This window comes from Mirounga leonina, unplaced genomic scaffold, assembly GCF_011800145.1.
Source record: "Mirounga leonina isolate KUSES-001 unplaced genomic scaffold, KU_Mleo_1.0 Mir_101664, whole genome shotgun sequence".
In the NCBI taxonomy this organism is placed as follows: Eukaryota; Metazoa; Chordata; class Mammalia; order Carnivora; family Phocidae; genus Mirounga; species Mirounga leonina.
In genome coordinates this window covers 24,966,401-24,979,752 of record NW_023270175.1, presented here as the reverse complement: position 1 = coordinate 24,979,752, position 13,352 = coordinate 24,966,401, and the positions used below count along the sequence as shown (strand labels likewise).

Genomic DNA, 13,352 nt, shown 5'->3' with positions numbered 1-13,352 from the left:
GATTCCGTGCCGACGGCCTACCGGGAAGGCTCCGCCTGTTTACCTTACCCCCTTGCCCACTGTCTCCACAGAAAACCCGGCCAGGCGACCCATTGTACCTTTCTTTAATTCGCATTTCTCTGCTAACTCAGCAGCACTGTAGAGTTTCACCAAACGCACAGGCGCATTATTATTATTTTTTTCTTTTTGCTATATTTGCTGGTCATGTGTATTTCTTTATTGGTGAATTGCCCCGTTACCCGCATTGTCTTAACCTTTCACCCGATAGTGATTTCTAAGTACTCCTCTTAAGTGTATCTTTGCTCTGGATATTGCACAAGGTCTTCTCAGGTTTTCATTTGCCCTTGTGCATGGCTGTTTTCCTTGCTGGTGGGCTTAAAAGCCCTTTCGTGGTTTCATCTTATCTTTATTCCAAACCAAATCCAACCCAAACCCGACCACGTTTTCAAGACGATTGAAATGATCAAGCTTCATTATAGTCATGACTTCTTAAAAGCTGTCTGCAAGAAGTAGATTCACCATGACCTCATCCCTGTTTTCACAAGGAGGGCTAGCCTGAGTATTTAGGCTCTCTCAAAATGCCTGTTCACCACCGCACTTGAAACATGTGTGGCATCTCTATAACCGAGGAACTCAGCAGAGTTACATACCCTGGTTGAGCAACTGTCATACCTACATGGTCATGGAAAAAAAGGTAATTTCTTTTTTTTTTTAAGATTTATTTATTTTAGAGAGAGAGAGAGAGCATGAGCAGGGGAGGAGCAGAGGGAGAGGGAGAAGCAGACTCCCCGCTGAGCATGGAGCCCCATGAGGGGCTGGGTCCCTGAACCCTGAGATCATGACCTGAGCCAAAATCAAGAGTTGGATGCTGGCGCCTGGGTGGCTCAGTTGGTTAAGCGACTGCCTTCGGCTCAGGTCATGATCCTGGAGTCCCGGGATCGAGTCCCGCATCGGGCTCCCTGCTCAGCGGGGGGTCTGCTTCTCCCTCTGACTCTCTTCCCTCTCGTGCTCTCTGTCTCTCATTCTCTCTCTCTCTCAAATAAATAAATAAATAAATAGTTGGATGCTTAACCGACTGAGCCACCCAGGCGCCCCAAAAAAGAGAATTTCATAAACATTATGTTATTGTGTGGCGTCATGACTTTATCCACAATATAACCATGCATGGGTGTGAATGCATAAAAAAATGCCAGCGCAGTTATATCAAAATACTCAACACTGTTTACATCTGGTTAAGGCAGTAGGAAGGAAGATGCACTTTTTACTCTCTGTATATATATGTATATCCATTTGTATATCTATATTTGTGTAATGCCATGAAAAAAATTAATCATTTGAAAAAGAAGGGGCCACAGAAATACGGGCTTAAGCCACATAGAAACCCTTTGTTCCAGACTGGATCCAGCCTCATTCATTTGCATCGCTTGTTTCCGCTAATCATTTCTGAAACCCTTCCTTGGCCTCATCTCATTTATTTTTAACATTTTATTTTGAAATAATTATAGACTCACAGGAAGTTGCAAAAGTAGTACAAAAGAACCTTGCGCCTTCACCCAGCTTCCTCAGTGGTTACCATTTCTTTAGATGCAGTATATCAAAACCAGGAAATTGACATCGGTACATTACTTTTAAGTAGACTATAGGCCTCATTCAGCTTTCACCATTTTCCTAACCTGCATTAATGTGTGTGTGTGTCTCTGTGTGTGTGTGTGTTCATTACTCTAGCCATTTCATCCCATGTCGGGATTCCTGTAATCACCACTACAATCAAGATACAAAAATATTCCTTTAGCACAAAAGAACTCCTTTGTGCTACTTCTTCATACTCACTCAGCCACCTGTACATATTTTGCTAGAGTCATATCTATTTCATTTTATTTGGAGTGACTGTAAGTGGTACTATGTGTTTAATTTTGGTTTCCACATGTTCATTGTTAGTATATAGAAACGCAATTGAATTTTTAGTTTTATTTTGAGATCATCATAGACTTACATGAGGTTGTAAAACAAAGTACAGAGAGATCCCATGTATTTTTACCTAGTTTCACACAGTCATAACATCTCTCAAAACTGGTACAGTATCAAAATCAGGATATTTTTTTTTAAAGATTTTTTTTTATTTATTTATTTGAGACAGAGAGAACGAGAGAGAGAGAGCACATGAGAGGGGGGAGGGTCAGAGGCAGAAGCAGGCTCCCTGCCGAGCAGAGAGCCCGATGCGGGAGTTGATCCAGGGACTCCAGGATCATGACCTGAGCCGAAGGCAGTCGCTTAACCAACTGAGCCACCCAGGCACCCTCAAAATCAGGATATTGACACATCTATCTCTCTTGTTCAGATTTCCCCCAATTTACTTGTTGGAGTGTGTGCATGTGTGTTTAGTTCTATGCAACTTTATCAGATGTGTAGGTCCATGCATCCACCACCACAGTGGAGATACAGTATATATATAAAACATATAGTTCATTTCTTCTTTTTAATAAAAAGCTATAGTTTAAGGATTTATTTATTTATTTGAGAGGGAGGGAGAGAGAGAGAGCATGCACAGAGGGAGGGGCAGAGGGAGAGAATCTCAGGCAGACTCTCATCTGAGTGCAGAGCCCCTCTGTGGGCTCCATCTCACAACCCATGAAATCGTGATCTGAGCCAAAACCAAGAGGCCGGTGCTCAACCAACTGAGCCACCCAGACACCCCTATATTTCTTTTTTTTTTTTAATTGCCAAATAGTGTTCTTTGGTATGGTTACATCATAGTTTGTGTGTCATTCACCCATGAAGGCCATTAGGGTTGTTTCCAGTTTTTGCCATTAGGAAAAAAACTACTGTATTTGTTTATAGGTTTTCACGTGAACAAAATTTTTTATCTAGATAAATGCTCCAAAATTCAATTGCTGGGTTGTATGGTAGGGACATGTTTAGTTTTGTGACTCTGCCAAACTGTTTTTCCAGAGTGGCTGTAACATTTTACATTGCCATCAGCAATTTATGAATATATCCAGTTTCTCTGCATCCTCGTCAGCACTGGGTGTTATCATTGTTTTTTTATTTTTGCCATTCTGATGGAGCGATCTTTCATTGTGGCTTTAATCTGTATTTCCCTAATGGCTAATGATGGCAAAAATCTCTTTATGTGCTTATTTTCCATCTGTATTTCCTTTTCAGTGAGATGTCTTTTGTCATTTTCTAATTGAGCCGTTTGTTTTTTATTATTAAATTTTGTGAGTTCTTTATATATTCTACATATGAGTCCTTTGTCAAACACATGGTTTGCAAATATTTTCCTCCCAGTCTGCAGGTTGTCTTTTCATTCTGCTTTCTCGGGGCTAAATTTTTAAATTTTGAATGTGGTCCAATTGATTTATGCATTGTGGTTTGGGATCAAATGTAAGAACATTTTTTTACCAGGCTTTAGGTCCCAGTGATTTTCTCCTGTGTTTTCTTTTTAAATTTTTATTTTTTTTAAAGATTTTATTTATTTATTTGAGAGACAGAGAATGAGAGAGAGAGCACATGAGAGGGGGGAGGGTCAGAGGGAGAAGCAGACCCCCTGCTGAGCAGGGAGCCCGATGCGGGACTCGATGCGGGACTCGATCCAGGGACTCCAGGATCATGACCTGAGCCGAAGGCAGTCGCTCAACCAACTGCGCCACCCAGGCACCCTCTTTTTAATATTTTAAAGTTTTATTTCACATTTAAATCTGTGGTCCATATGGAGTTAATTTTCTTAAAGATTTTATTTATTTAAGAGACATAGCGAGAGAGGGAACACAAGCAGGGGGAGTGGGAGAGGGAGAAGCAGGCCTCCCGCCCAGCAGGGAGCCCGATGCGGGGCTCCATCTCAGGACCCTGGGATCATGACCTGAAGCCCCAGGACCCTGGGATCATGACCTGAGCTGAAGGCAGACGCTTAACCGACTGAGCCACCCAGGTGCCCCCATTTTGAGTTAATTTTTGTATAAGGTTTGGAGGTTGAGGTCTAGGTTCGATATTAAACAAGAATGTCCAATTGCTAGAGCACAATTTGTCAGGAAGACTATTCTTCCTTCATTGAATTTCTTTCCCATCTTTGTCAAAAATCAGTTGAGCATAGTTCCCTGGATTGCACCATACTCTGGTACACTGGCTTATATGTCTATCCTTTCTTTAATACCATACTGTCTGGATTACTGTAGCTATCTAGTTTGTGTTAATATCAGGTAGAGTGATTCCTCCCACATTCTTTTTCTTTTTTGACATTTCTTTAACAATTCTAGGGCTTTTTTTGTCCATATATGTTTATGTGTTTAGAAAACCTAACCTATGCTAGAAATAGTGTTAAACTTACAGACCACTTACAGGGAGAATTGACATCATTTTTGTTTTTAGTCTTCCAATCCATGAACACAGTGTGTCTCTTTATTTATTTAGATCTTTGATTCCTTTCATCAAAATTTGTAGTTTTCTGCATTCGATCCTATACATGTTTAATAAATGTATTCCTAAGTATTCCTTTTCTTTGAAGCAATTATAAATGATACTTTTTTAATTTCAGTTTCTACATGCTTATGGTTACTATGTAGAAATTTTGTAGAGTTAATTAGAAGTGTGTTGTTTATGTTCCACATGTTTGGATATTTTCTGATTAATTTTCTGCTATTAATTTCTAGTTTGATCCCGTTGTGATCAGAAATCAAACTCTGTATGCTTTCAGCTCTCTTAAATATTTTTAGATTTATTTTATGATTTTAAGAAGAGCGTTACTCTGTCATGTCTCCAGAGGAAGCCAGTGTGGGTGATAAAAGCCCTGGATCCATGTCTTGTGACGAACGATCGAAAGAAATGTTCATAGTTTGGAGAACAAAGATTTATAAAGGAGATGTGGCAGCTCTTTTAAATACTTGAAATTTGGGGTGACTGGGTGGCTCAGTCGGCTCAGAGGTTTCTGCCTCTTCCCCTGCTTGTTCTCTCTTTCTCTCTCAAATAAAATAAATAAAATCTTTTTAAAAAATCACAGATGTCAGGGACAGCCTGCTTCTCCCTCTCCTCCCTGCTTGTGCTCTCTGTTGCTATCTCTGTCTCTCTCTCTCAAATAACACTCAAAAAACAATAATCAAGTCAAAAAATGGGCAGAAGACATGAACAGACACTTCCCCAGAGAAGACATACAAATGGCTAACAGACACATGAAAAAATGTTCATCATCATTAGCCATCAGGGAAATTCAAATCAAAACCACATTGAGATACCACCTTACCCCAGTTAGAATGGCAAAAATTGACAAGGCAAGAAACAACAAATGTTGGAGAGGTTGTGGAGAAAGGGGAACCCTCTTACACTGTTGGTGGGAATGCAAGTTGGTACAGCCACTTTGGAAAACAGTGTGGAGGTTCCTCAGAAAATTAAAAATAGAGCTACCCTGTGACACAGCAATTGTGCTCCTGGGTATTTACCCCAAAGACACAGACGTAGTGAAAAGAAGGGCCACATGCACCCCAATGTTCATAGCAGCAATGTCCACAATAGCCAAACTGTGGAAAGAGCCGAGATGCCCTTCAACAGATGAATGGATAAAGAAGATGTGGTCCATATCTACAATGGAATATTACTCAGCCATCAGAAAGAATATTACTCACCCAACTTTCCCATCAACATGGATGGGACTGGAGGAGATTATGCTAAGTGAAATAAGTCAAGCAGAGAAAGTCAATTATCATATGGTTTCACTTATTTGTGGAACATAAGGAATAGCATGGAGGACATTAGGAAAAGGAAGGGAAAAATGAAGGGGAGGAAATCGGAGGGAGAGCTGAACCATGAGAGACCATGGACTCTGAGAAACAAACTGAGGGTTTTAGAGGGGGGTGGGGGTGGGGGATAGGTTAGCCCGGTGATGGGTATTAAGGAGGGCACGTACTGTATGGAGCACTGGGTGTTATACGAAAACAATGGATCGTGGATCACCACATCAAAAACTAATGATGTATTGTATGGTGACTAACATAATAAAATAAAATTTAAAAAATAAAATAAAAATAAATAAATAAAATCTTTATAAATGAATGAATGAATGAATGAATACTTGAAGGTCGGGGCACCTGGCTGGTTGGGTCGGTAGAGCATGTGACTCTTGATCTGGGTGGGGGGAGGTTGGGGGGGTTGTAAGTTGGAGCCTCACGTTGGATGTAGAGATTACTTAAAAATAAAATCTTTTAAAAAATACTTGAAGGTCTACTCTGCTCAAAAGGGATTAAACTACTGCTTTACTTCCATGGTTTAGAATTTAGGCCAATCAGCTGAAACTGTTCTTGGCCAACATAAGAAATGGACAGCCCTGAGAAGTAATGAGGCTCCCATCATCTTAAGTGTCCTAGAACCACCTGAAAATTAATTACTGGTCAGGGATATTGTTAAATTAAGTTTTCTATGATGGAGCCACTAAACTTCAGTGGCCTGAACAATCCTTTACAATTCCAGGCTCTTTTGCTTCCAAGTTCACTCAAGTTTATGTTCCTTATAAAATTAAGTAACTTTATTTTGTAATTTATTTGGAAACATTTTTTTTTTGTATAAGAAGCATAAAACTATGCTTAAAAGTGAATAAATCTTTAATGTAAAATTTGAAGTGATGTTCTTGTAGACAGCATAGAGTTGGGTGATGTTTGTAAAAAAAAAAAAAACTACTCTGCTAATATCTTTTGTCATTCTTACACCAGTTACATTTAAAGTAATTACTAATATGTTAGAGCTTAAGTCTGTCATTTTACTGTTTTCTGTTTGTTCATTTTGTTTCTCATTCCTCTTTCTCTTGTCTTCCTGTAGGATACTTGAGCATGTTTTAGGAATCCCATTTTTATTTATTTATAGGGTTTTTTTAGTATATCTCTCTGTATAGCTTTGTATCATTTTGTTTTCTTTATTTTATAGTTTTAGTATTTATTTTATAGTTTTTCAATGCAATATACATGTGTACCTATCACTTACACCCATGGAGTGACATAGAAAAAATTTACTTCCATTTAGGTCCCTTTATCCTCCTCCCGTTTAAATAGAAATAGCTTAGCTATTTCCTCTATGTACACTGAATCCACATCAGATGATGTTATAGCTTTTGCTTTAACCGTAAAACAGGACCTTAAAAACTCACAAGGTGATGGTGATTCTATTCTGTTTACAGGTACTTTTTCTCACTCCATCCGTCTGTCTTCCTGCCTGCAGTGCCTTCCTCCTTGCCTTATCATTTCCTTTTCTGATTTTAGGGGACTCCCTGTAGCCATCCTTTAAGGGTAGGTCTGCTGGCAACCGATTCTCTTAAATTTCCTCCGTCTGAGACTGTCCTCGACTCGCCTCATTCCTGAAGGATATAGTTGCTGAATATAGAATTGGTGGTTGACAGTGGGTGGGAAAGCGGAAGCCTAGTCCTGCCTGTTGTCAGGAGGGGGTCCTGGTGGGGGGATTGAAAGTCGGCTCCCCACCCACCCTGCTGAAACTGCGAAGAGGAAGGTGGGTATTGTCCAAAAGGTGTCCCATGGGGGTGGCCGGGTGGCTCAGTTGGTGAAGCATCTGCCTTTGGCTCAGGTCACGATCTCGGCATCCTGGGATGGAGCCCCGCCTCGGGCTCCCTGCTCAGTGGAGAGTCTTCTTCCCCCTGCCCCCTCCATTTGTGTGCTCTCTCTCTCCCTCTGTCTCTCTCTCTCAAATAAATAAATAAAATCCTTAAAAACAAAACAAAACACAAACGATGTCCTATTCTGTCAGGCCACCCTTTTCCCGGCCTTGGGCCAGGGGAGCAAGCTGTTCTTGCAGCTTTTCGTTGTTGGTGGTTCGTTGTTGGGAAACTCATTGCCGTGTCCTTCCTCGAGTTCCAAGCGCTAGTGTGAGTCTTCTTAATTTTAGGTGTGTACTGATATCTCACTGTGGTTTTCTTTTGCATTTCCCTTATGACTAATGGTGCTAAGTATCTTTTCGTATGCTTGTTTGCTATTCAATATCTATTTTCTCCTAAAGTGGCCATCCAAATCTTTTACTCCCTTTTTTTTTTTTTTTAAGATTTTATTTATTTATTCATGAGAGACAGAGAGAGAGAGAGGCAGAGGGAGAAGCAGGCTCCCAAGGAGCAGGGAGCCCGATGCGGGCCTCGATCCCAGGACCCTGAGATCATGACCTGAGCCGAAGGCAGACGCTTAACCATCTGAGCCACCCAGGCGCCCTCTTTTACTCCCTTTTTAAAAGTTAGGTTGTTAAGAGGCCTTTATATATTTTAGATACCAAGCCTTTCTGGGATCGATGTTTTGCAAATATTTTGTCCCAGGCTGCAGCTTGCCTTTTATTTTTTGCAATGTATTTCTGTCATGAGCACCTATGAAGGCGCACACGTGGCTTGTGTCTTTCCACAGTGTCCGCTTTATTCAGTCCTCAAGCAAAGTTAACATAATTATAAAACAGGTTCAGGATCCCAAACTCCATGACATTTCACCACGTGTTTCACTTGGCTTCTTACAGGGCGCACAAAGCAAAGCACAAGACAAGTCACACAACAAACAAGATAGAAGGGGGTGGGGGTGGGGGTAGGAAGTTAAGGAACCAAAAGGGAAATGAGTCTATGGGTGCGCAGCTGAGATAAGGCTCCGTCTGGTCCGGGTCAGCTCTCGGCACTCACCGCTTCTGATGTCCCAGCAGCCAAGGATCTCAGGTCCATTGACCGAGATCAACGGGGCAGAGCCTTGGGCGGCACATGCCTTTTTGAGGTGGTCGGTTCTGAGTATGTCACCTGCTGATGCTGGTCTCGTGATGTCTGGTCTTAGCTGCTCCATCACTGCTTGACAGGAGTGACTCCATCTTGCTCTCAACAGTTTCCGAGACCAGAAGTTTTCAATTTTGATAAAGTTTCATTGATCGGTGTTTTCTTTAGGGTGCATAGTGTTTGGTCTTATGTAAGAAATCTGTGCCGGTCCCAAAGTTACCAAGATCTTCTCCTATGCTTGATTTTAGAAGTTTTATAGTCTCAGTGTTTCACTTTGATCTGTTACCCATTTTATTCTTTTATTAAAGATTTATTTATTTATTTGAGAGAGTGTGTGTGAGTGGGGGCGGGGGCAGAGGGAAAGGATCTCCAGCAGACTCCCCACTGAGCATGGAGCCCAACAAAGGGCTCAATCCCACCACCCAGGAGATCACCACTTCTGGCCCACAGTGCAGAGAACTGTCAAGAGAGTGGGAGGATGGAGCTTCCAGAAGCGTCTGCACACAGGCAGAGAACTTTCCTGCTCTGGTTGAAAAATAATAATGTTTGTGTACGGCCTGAGATAAGAGACAAGGTTCATTTATCAGACACCGTTATTGAGGTATAATTGACACCCAATATATGGAGCATATTTAACGTGTCTAATCGGTTTTGTCACATGTATATCCTCTTTAAACCATCACTGTGCTCAAGTGAATACATCCATCACCCTTGAGTCTCCTCAGGCCCCTTTGTAATTTCTTCCTCCCATGCTTTCCTACCTCCCACACCTAAGCAACCACTGATGTGCTTTCTGTCACGACAGATTCAGAGGAGGAAGGGCCACTCACCAGAAGCTACAATTGGGGACGGATATAGCCGCTGCCGGAGACGCAATGATAAGTCAGGGTTGTGGTAGGGAGTAAAGACCTTGGCCTGTCTCCTCCCATCCTTGGATTTCATGAGGTTGCTTACCCTTGGCCAAACCCAACTGCCAGCCCGAGGGTGAAGGAGGGTAATGCAGTCTGGGAGTTGCAGGCTTCCTGGGCACATAGCATATAGAGATAGTCATATGTACATGGCACGTCCAACAGTCATCTTTTTCAGGAACAGTTGGAAAAAGTCCAGCACTGGTCAGCCTCTGGGCTTATAACGTGAGGAGAGTGGAGCCAGAACTGACTGCCGAGACCAGCCAGACAAGTAAGTACATCTCTGTGTAGTGAGAGGCGAGGGGCAGTGGGCAGAGGGTAGCCCCTCTCTCCTGTCCCCTGTGCCATCATTAAAGATGGTGTTGAAGGGCACCTGGGTGGCTCAGTTGGTTAAGCGACTGCCTTCGGCTCAGGTCATGATCCTGGAGTCCCGGGATCGAGTCCCGCATCGGGCTCCCTGCTCTGCAGGGAGTCTGCTTCTCCCTCCGACCCTCCCCCCTCTCATGTGCTCTCTCTCATTCTCTCTCTCTCAAATAAATAAATAAATAATCTTTAAAAAAAAAAAAAAAAAGATGGTGTTGAAATCCCTTCTCCGGGTCTCTAGAGACAGGAACTACCAGCAGTGGTAGGGTCACTACTGGGCATTTCTACGATCTGCTTTTTTACTATGTGGTGACATCTTTTTCCAGTTCTTATTCGTGTTCCTCTGTCCATTGTGGGTGCCATTGTTATAGACATCTTGACTTTATTAAATGGTTCTCATTTAAAAATAAACCTAAATTTGGGGGCGCCTGGGTGGCTCAGTCGTTAAGCATCTGGCTTCGGCTCAGGTCATGATCCCAGGGTCCTGGGATCGAGCCCCGCATCGGGCTCCCTGCTCCGTGGGAAACCTGCTTCTCCCTCTCCCACTCCCCCTGCTTGTGTTCCCTCTCTCGCTGTGTCTCTCTCTCTGTCCAAATAAATAAAATATTTTAAAAATAAATAAATAAAAAATAAACCTAAATTTGACCTTTTAAGCACCCAAGTTTTGTTTTGTTTTATTATGTTCAATTAGCCCACATATAGTATCATCATTAGTTTCTGAGGCAGTGTCCAACGATTCATCAGCTGCATATAACACCCAGTGCTCATCACGTCACGTGCCCTCCTCCATACCTGTCACCGGGTCACCCCCTCCCCTCACCCCCTCCCCTTCCGCAACCCTCAGTTTGGTTCGCGGAGTCCAGAGTCTCTCATGGTTTGTCTCCCTCTCTGATTTCTTCCCCTTCAGTTTTCCCTCCCTTCCCCTGTGGTCCTCTGCGCTATTCCTTCGCACCCAGGTTTTGATCTTTATTTTTCTCCTTTTTCCAGAAAGCCTTGCCACAGCCAGAAGCAGCAGGAAGATGGGCTCTGGATGGGATTGTGGGAATGCTGCTCAGGTGCCTTTGTTGTAGGGGTGAGGATGTGGATCCGAATGTTCTTTTTTTATTATTATTTTTTATTTGAGAGAGAGAAAGAGTGAGGGCACGAGCAGGGGGAGGGGCAGAGGGAGAAGCAGACTCCCCACTGAGCAGGGAGCCCGATGAGGGGCTGGATCCCAGGACCCTGGCATCATGACCTGAGCCCAAGGCAGACGCCCAACCGACTGAGCCACCCAGGTGCCCCCGAATGTTCTTCAAAGCCAGCTCTATCTAGGAGAAAGGGAAAAGATGGGACCCGTAGACAGAGGGGAGAGTGGCGGTCTGCCCAGTCTCTCCCTGCAGTGGTGGTGTGGGGTGGGCACTGCTGGGGGTCTTGGAGGCATAGGCTGACAATCAAAGTAATAAGTACAGTAGTATCACTCCAATCTTCACCTTTGATAGGTCATCCTTTTTTTTTTTTCTTTCTTTTTTTTTTTTGCTTTGCAGACATTGCTGGAACCACGAACCATGTCTTATTCACAAGTCTCCCGTGTCCGAGTCTGGAAGCCCCTTGGCTCATTCCCAGGAAACCTCAGCTTCAAGCGTGAATCTCCTCAGCCACGAGATGGGAATCGCCCTTTGCTGTGAGGAACATTGCGAGGACCCTGTGTGGTTATCTTTGTAAAGAGCCCAGCACGCAGGAGAGAGTCAAGGATTTAGTAGCCCATATCCTTAATCCATATTTGGGGGCAGCATATGAATGGTGCCTGATTGAGTATTTCTTCCTACCCGGTCTTCTTCCTGCTCCCCGCCTCCCACCCCCTCACTCCACATCCAAGCTCTTTACCCTCGGTCATCATTTCCTTTCATTGTTTCTGTCTTTTCCCAGGGCCAGCAAGTTTCCTTGGGGATGCAGTGGGCTTCTCTTTGGAAACTACGCTTCTATAATCTTGCTCTGAAATAAGAGGTCGCCCAGGACCCCAGGCTTTTCCTCGCTTTTGCAGATCATGTTGACATTGCAAAGCCTTTAGATTTATTACCATGATTGATTAAGTAATGGAAAAATCTGGGCAGGTGGGGATCATTGTTATTTTCTACCTGTGAAAAGCTGAAGCCTTATGTATTTAGAAAAAGTTTAAGCCTAAACCACTCATGTGAACCGTAGCAGCCAAGTTCTTGTACCAGGTGACTTGACAGTGACCAAGGGCCAGTCACCACCCACATTTATCATCAGTTCTTGACCAAAATGTTGCTTATTTGTTACAGCAGGAAAGTTGTGAAAGAGAAATATATCTATAAAACCAGGGACGCCTGGGTGGCTCAGTCGTTAAGCGTCTGCCTTCGGCTCAGGTCATGATCCCAGGGTCCTGGGATCAAGTCCCGCATCGGGCTCCCTGCTCCTTGGGAGCCTGCTTCTCCCTCTGCCTCTCTCTCTCTCTGTGTCTCTCATGAATAAATAAATAAAATCTTAAAAAAAAAAGAAATAAATCTATAAAACCAATCTTTTACCAGGAACTTGGGTGGCTCAGTCAGTTAAGCATCTGCCTTCGGCTCGGGTCATGATCCCAGCGTCCTGGGATCGAGCCCCCCATTGGGCTCCCTGCCCTGTGGGGAGTCTGCTTGTCCCTCTCCCTCTGCCGCTCCCCCTGCTTGTGTTCTCTGTCTCTGTCAAATACATAAAATCTTAAAGCAAACAAAAAATCTTTTAACTTAGAAATTCAGTCCTCTTGAGTGCCTTTATTGTAGGCTGGGGAAAGGCCTCCCTGAGTTATTTGGTGTAAGGAGCAATCCCACTGAGAACTGGCATTTAAAAGAGGGCAGGGGCGCCTGGGTGGCTCAGTCTCGGCCTGGTGCGGAGAGGCTAGGTCTCTCTGAGGTCCTTTGGCCTCCTGCTTTTACTGCCAGCCTTGATAGCTCGGCAGCTATTAATAATTGCTATATGACATCCAGAATGTATTCCCAAAAAACCTCGCACCAAGGGAACAGGGGGTCCAAAAATGCAGGGAGGCAGAAGGGGAGCAACCTAACCTCTTCTGTGCCACTGCCCCTTCACAAACACCAAGGACACCCCATTAAAGTAACCGAGAGCTACACGACTGTATTCTGTGTCTGCCTTACATCTAGAATCCTTATTTTCTAGGGCTTTAGGATACTTAACCAAATTTTATCACATATACCTCTTTAAAAAAAAAAAAAAAAAGGGTGCCTGGGTGGCTCAGTTGGTTAAGCGACTGCCTTCGGCTCAGGTCATGATCCTGGAGTCCCGGGATCGAGCCCCGCATCGGGCTCCCTGCTCGGCGGGGAGTCTGCTTCTCCCTCTCCCACTCCCCCTGCTTGTGTTCCCTC

General features: G+C 43.6%; 1 long non-coding RNA gene across 1 annotated transcript; it reads left to right on the top strand.

Moving 5' to 3' along the window:
* The first annotated feature begins 283 nt into the window (after positions 1-283).
* Positions 284-12,306, top strand: LOC118011664. The gene is made up of 4 exons (XR_004679527.1): positions 284-694; positions 9,806-9,898; positions 10,978-11,062; positions 11,514-12,306. It is a non-coding gene; the product is annotated as an uncharacterized LOC118011664 (long non-coding RNA).
* The last annotated feature ends 1,046 nt before the right edge of the window (positions 12,307-13,352 follow it).